We start from the raw sequence: 7,488 nt of genomic DNA, 5'->3' as shown, positions 1-7,488 counted from the left end.
TCTAACCACTCGGCTACAGCGGCCGTGAGTAATTTATTTTGTTCAAGTTGCTCTCAAACTAAGAATGTATGGCTATATTAAGTGGATGGAACTGTAGATCGCTTGGACGATTGCTGACTGGTACAGCATTATTGAAATATGCAAACAGATTGTTATTGCTGTAGTTACGAGAAAAAAAATGTTTACATAAGTATACAAAGTCGAAACTGTTGTTAAAGTAATGAACGTTTCAAGAAGGTGTATTATTTTCTGACCTTTTAACATGATAAGTGAGTTAGCTGAAGACAAACAATAGTTCATTTCCACCAGGCCGTAACTGCAGTTTATGCCTCTTTGAATAAGCATATTACACTTTGAAGTTGGTAGTTGTTCAGGGAAAAAGCTAAGATGAAAAAATAAACCTAGTTGATCACCGCTTGTTAAAACTATTGTATTCCACTGCAGTTAAGCTTGCTGTGGAAATGGGGTATAAGTTTAGCGAGATACGTGTTAACAATAAATATTTAAACACTTATGTACTAAAGCAAAAAAAGTTCGGAAAAGCGCCAGAGAAAAAGGGAATACACTCAATTAAAATGGCCAACTTATGAAAACGTGTCAAAAAAACAGAGATGGCTGACTGCCTCTATTAAAGCATTCATATCTTTCCTAGCTAACAATTCTCACCGGGATTATATGCTCATGGCGGTAAAGCATAAAACATTCCGCATTTTGTATGTTTTTTTGCTGGTTATGCGCTGCAGTTGACGTCCGTCGACGCCATCAACATCAATGTTCTTGCTATTGTTAAGTCTCTGCCGCTGCTGCTGTTTGCCAATTGCCAACACTGCAGTGTCAATTGACGACGCGACAAAGCCTGCAGGATAGCACCAGGAGAGAAGGGAACTCAGAAATGTTCGTAAAAGTTAAAAAAAAACAATTGAAGAACAGTTTTGAGTGCCAAAACGAAAGCGAATGGCCCGAAACGCGTGGCACGTTGTTTGTTACATGCTGGTGACATTTTCGGGCTTATTATGCGCGTATGTTTGTACACACCCAAGCACTTGCATAGGGACAATGCTTTTTCGCTGTTTTTTTTTTCTTGGTTGATTTCCAGTATTTTTCCATTATTAAAATACATTTCATTCTCTATTAAAAATCATATAAACGTAAGTTTCAAACTTTGTAGAATATTAAAATACATACCCTTGTGGTCAGCTGTTTAAGACAAATGACATTTTTACTAGTTTTGGCTATTTTTCTTTTGTTGATTTAATGTTTATATATATATTTTTTTTATATAAGTCTGACACTTTATCTAACCAGCGCCACATAAATACACATTTCAAACTTCGTACAAAAATTATGAAAATTCAACAAACTTCAACATTTGCACCCGAAAATTTTAAAACGCGTTAATTTTTAATAATTTTATTAGCTGACATCTTCGTTTGTATGGGAGTAAATAAGTGCCTGGTCCATTTTTGAAAAAATTCTTAATAAAAAGTTTGAAGTTCTTGGGTGCAAATGTTAAAGTTTGTTTAATTTTCATAATTTTTGTACGAAGTGTGAAACGTGGATTTACATATCGTCGTTTAAAGTGCAAAACCGCGTATCAACAAAATGCAAAACCGCGTATGTGAGGTTGCATAAATTATTTTCTAGAGATTAAAAACACTAATATTTCAAAATAGTTCTCTTGTTTATAAAGCAATCGCAATTCTGGCTAGTATATTTCAGGACGAATGGATGAGGATTGAGCCAAGAGCTTGTGGGAGCAATTTTTGGCAGCCAATGTCAGTTACGCGGTTTTTTTTTTTAAATTTATGAAATATGAATAATTTTTCACTTAAATTGCTTTCATGAAATCGATAGTAAATCTTAATAAAAAATTCAACAAAGTTGCAGCAACCTTGTTTTCCTAGAAATTTTTTTTTGAGATGCAGTAAATTTAAAAAAATGCGGGAGAACGTACTTAAAAAATTGTTAAAACTTAACGTTAACTTGTAGTTACGAAACTGCATACTAAAAAAATTCTAAGAAAAAAGTTTGAAATTTTGATGAAAATTTGTTAATTTTTTTTAATGTTCTACAAATTTTAAACTAGCATTTATATGATTTTTGCTAAAAAAATGCATTGTCCCTATTTAAGTGCATGGGAGTGTATATGGAAAAATATATCCTTGCAGGAAAAGCCATAAGCGGCTACATGCCATTGGCTCTAAAAAAAAATATGAATTGAATGGCACGTGGACATATGTACATATATTTCGGCTTTGTTCCAATAAGTGTCAGCGTGCGTTCGAAAATATATAAATGTGAGAATATAAAAGGATAGGAGTATGAGTCGAGAATGAGGTGCAAGTGTTTGAAAGACGTTACAATTTAGCTCATAAAATTGACTAGTTGCTGCAAGATATACTTTATGCGTCGACATAAAAGGAATTTTATGATTTTTATCTTTACATAGTAAACAGTGTAAATACACACAAAATCTGCAATTAAAGGATGCAGACATTGTGCAATTGAATGTGGGGTGTGCTTTTCTTCAATCAAATGTTTCATTCCTTAATACTGCTTACGGATTTTCTACGATAGTCGTTGTTGATAGTACGAACTTTTTCTACTTGTGCCAGACAGACAGTATATCTGTGAAGTTTCAAGAGTGTGCCACCAAATTAAAAAAAAAAAAAAACTGCAGCATGCAGTTTATCTGTCGCAGCTATTTGCTATTTTTTTTTTTTTGAAATTTTACGATTTTTTTTATTTAAAAAATTTTAGATACTTCAAAATGTTAAAATTAAATCTAAATTAATTAAATTAAGGAATCTAATTAATAAAACTTGTGTGTCACCAAATGAAAAACAAATTACATTGAATAAAAGATGACTATGATTTGAGAAATTCATTCTAAAATTGTTATATACATGTATGTACATATACATATATGTGTGCATAAGGAATACTGTGTAAAAATCTTCCACTCCAATATTACTTTCAAATAATTGACTCTTAAGTTAAGGCGTGCGAGTAAACGTGCGAATGTGTATGGTGCTACGGGGCGTATACGTTCCATACGCAACTCCGGGTATACATGCGAGCATGAGTGGTTATTTTATATATTTTTTAAATTTTCATTTAAATACAATTTCGCGATGGAATCTAGTTCTTTATACAAAACTGAAGATAATACATTTTCTAAAAAAGGCGTAACACCATTTTCGACCAAAAAAACACTTTTTTTTGTCGAAAAATGTAACTACTCGTGAGATTTGATCGAATTTGTAGTGCGGTTACTACATTTGGCCGCTGCTTATATGGGGCCGTCCCCCAGTCCGGCTCTCTTGAGAGGCTACTGGAGATAGATTACAGCTAAGTAATTCTAAACAAAGTGTACAAAATATATGGTTATCGTCCACAGTACAGTCACATTTCGAAATCGATTTGTTCTTCTTAAAGACTTCTAGTAATGGGCGAGCCCGAGATGTTTGAAAGATCGAGAGATCGTTATCGTTGCAAAATTACATTCGAGTCAATAATCGACTCACTGCCCGACTGTACAATCGATATGGTTTTCGATTGTTTCGAGTCGACTGACTTATCACCGACGAGATCGTGTGAACTCAATCGATAGCTTTCGAAGCCTTGTACAGGTATAATACTGCAAGTGCAGATATTCTAGCGTTATTTTAAATATACATACATATTTACATATCCGCATACAAATTTTAATTTTAACAAGTAATTTTTAGCAAAAAACAAAACCGACTTCAACTCTCATATAAAAAATATATATATGTATATCTCATGATCCACTGATCGGATCTTAACCAGATTAGTATGGGACCACCTCTGAGACACTACCTCTCCGATGCAAAAAGAATCATTGAAATCGGTTGACGTGGTCAAAAGTTACATACATAAAATTTACCGACGAACTGATAACCTCCTCCTTTTTTGGAAGTCGGTTAAAAATATTGTTCGCAAGTTCAAATTTATACTGATTGAGAGATTGCTGGGTATACGGCTAAGGAAAATTTACCAAAAATGATGTTTTTGTGTTTAATTTATATTCTTAACATTAAAATACGTCATTTTATGTCTTCTTTATAAAATAAAAATTTAAAAAACAATCCATTGAAGCCTGTACTCGCAATTTTAGCTATCATTGATCTCATTTATTTATTTACCAACCTACAAGAATATGCTTATTTGTTTTTTTTTCATAGTTATTATATATATGTATTATTTGCAATGATGCCATTTTTTCTTATACAAATTGATTGCATGCAGGTACAAATAAAGTTGCCATGTTGCACAAGATAGTCCGAGCTGTTTTGACCGATTGTTATCGAATGTTAAACGCGTCTGGCAGTTCGTTGCCTGAGTATGCGACAGAGAACCATCGAGGTATTTTAACAACCGCTGGCTAGCTGGATTTACATGAGGCGATTTTCTAGGCGATTCAACATTAAAACATTCAAACATAAGTATAAAATATGTTACTAAATTTGACCATAGGCATCCGAAGGCCAACTAATTAATTTATTCGATTTCTACATTAGTTGACATCTAATCCACAGGGCTACACTGACTTTGATGCGGCAAATGTTAAAATAACGCTTTTTTGCAATATTTGAGAAGCACAAGCAAGCAAACAAAATGTGATAGAACTTCCACTTAGGCTTAAATTAAAGCTAGAACTACCAACTACTATCCCTGAAAATACCATTCCTTCACTTATACTCATTTACTTATATTTTACGTCACTACGACACTACAGCAAAATGCTAAGGAACCTACTTTCGCAATTTGGCTAACTGTAAATTGATTTTCGACCCAATGTTTCTTCGGCAATCCCTCTGTACAATAAGCGCATAGTCGAAAAAATCTCCCATACAAATTGACCCGCTCTAATGTATATTGTTTTTATATATTTCAGAAACTCTATCTGTCTATACTTCCTAAGATAACATTTCCGACTCACTTATGCCTGGTAATAAAGTTTAATAACGACGCTACATATGTAAGTACGTACATAAGTATGTATGCATGTATATGTATAAATAGACCCCACCTGATTTAGAGCCATGGTTTGACAATGATGACACTAAATTGCTCTCAAATGTATAAAGTTTTCGTTTTGAATTGTTACCCTGTAAAATTTGTTTACAAACACCGTGTACTGGCACGTACTAACAGCCAGCGCTCTCCAGTGCTGGGGGCCAAAATTTACAAGAAAGCCAGCACATCGCCAATACTACAATTGGCTCCGTGAGCGGCATACAAACAATCAACCGGTTTTATTACAATACAAGACCGCTACAAATATTGTTAAAAATGTAATACTCTCAAAAGGGATGCCAGATTTCTGCAAAGAAATGATTCAAAATACCCTTTTTATGTACATACATATAATGTAATAGCCATTAAAAAACGCTTATCATTTTAAAGAAGCATTTTACTGGAAAAGTTCTCTATTTGCTTACTTATTACTTACTTTTTGATAAGTTGAAATTTTTTTTGAAAGGTACATATACATAACAAGTAATTTTTAGCAAAAAAAAACCGACTTCAAATCTCATGATCCACTGATCGGATCTCAACCAGATTAGTATGGGACCACCTCTGAGACACTCCTCCTTTTTTGGAAGTCTGTTGAAAAGCAACACTTATAAACTATACTTAAAAAAAGGCTTATCCGAAAACTGTAAAGTGATAAGTCGAAGGAATAAGGCTGCAGGTATTCACCATATACCAAGACATTATCTCTGTGTCGATTTTAAGGCCATTTTCCCCTGCACGAAAATGATCTGCCCCTATATGCCCCGTTGTCTCAATTTGGTATCCCCGCGAAACTAAAACGACAGTGTAAAATGACGCCGAGCAACACATTTATTAAAAGGTTGGTATATGAGAGTGAAAAAATCATTAAGATTTTGTAATCACCGAGGTGGCAACACAGCGCTCAATTACGCAGGCACTAAGGCATACCCAAGAACTTACTCTTATAAGTTGTGCACTCCAAAAATGCAGATGCACCAATACATACATACATATGTACATATGTATATGTAGACTTCAACACAGCCGCATATATATACATATATATATATATATATATATAGATACAGTACGCAAACATACACAGAAATAATTAAATACGAAAATGATAACTGTTTGCTTTGGCTTTTGTGCTCCATGACCGCGGCGGAGTTGCGATAAAATTAAACTTATCGATAGCGAAGTCGTGGAGAACGCGAGAGGGAGCATACGGTTAAGTACATACATACATACAACACAATCAGCAACTACAAATAGCAAATAGCAATACCCCAAACCAGGGATGTCAACTCATTTAAGGCTAATTCCTCCAAATTCCTGAAAAAATTCCCCTATTTACAATGGTATTCCCCTAAAATGACTTTTACTATTTAAGGCACTTCATTCCCATTTTTATTAAAAATTAAACAAGAAATATCATAAACTATAATGATATAATAAGGACAGTATTTTATAATAATACATATAACTATTATAGTATATTTCGTAAAACATATGCATCATATATGTATATCAGGCATAGAAAGATTATTCCTTAGAAACTTATTGGCGATTCCACCGTCACGGACGAGACATTTTTTTATTTAAATTTAAGTATAAAGTACCCAACAATTCTACATTCTGATAAAGCTATACCTAATTGACCTAATTATATGAGTTATTACAAAATACGAAACAAATTGCGGCATACTTTTATATGGAAAAAATCTAAGTTATTTCTTTTGAAACGGGCGGGACAAAAAAAAACAACCTGCTTTTTGCAGCAGATATATTTTAGGAAAACTCTGCGAATTTATTTCACTTTTCTGTGTGAACTTGATGTCTTATAATCATATATGTAATACTCCTATATTGGCAGTAAGAGCTAGTACCGTCCGAAAACACTACAGTACAGATATATCAATAAACACGTACGAAAGAAAAGGAACACATACGTTTATAAATAAACATGTACACAACACATATAGAAAAACGGCACTCAAGTACACAATACATTGACAAAAACGGTACAGACTGACGCTTTGATTTCGGAATGCTTACACATTGAGAAGTTAGCTTACTGCCAATATAGAAGTATTACATATATGCTTATAATAAAACAAAGAACCGCAAACATACACAAAGAAAAAACTACAACAAAAATTATGGTTTTATTATAAAAATAATCCGAAATTCATCTGTTGCGGGTGGGACAACGTTTATCACGGGTGGGACACGTACGAATTTTTATATGAAAAGGAGCTTTTAGTATAAATATTTGTAATTTTATAGGGGTTCAATTTTATCGTTTTATCTTAGGACATATAGAAAAAAATGCCTAGGACCGTCAGCCAAAAAATTATTAAATAAATAATATAAAAAAACTTTTTAATATACAACGCTTTTATAAATGGACTAAAAAGTAGAAAATAATACTTCTTAGTCCCATAGAATTTGTTTTGATAA

The sequence above is a fragment of the Rhagoletis zephyria genome, unplaced genomic scaffold (assembly GCF_001687245.7).
Source record: "Rhagoletis zephyria isolate East Lansing unplaced genomic scaffold, Rhagoletis_zephyria_1.1 Rzeph_scaffold_05823, whole genome shotgun sequence".
Classification (NCBI taxonomy): domain Eukaryota; kingdom Metazoa; phylum Arthropoda; class Insecta; order Diptera; family Tephritidae; genus Rhagoletis; species Rhagoletis zephyria.
Note: the sequence above shows the minus strand (reverse complement) of the source record.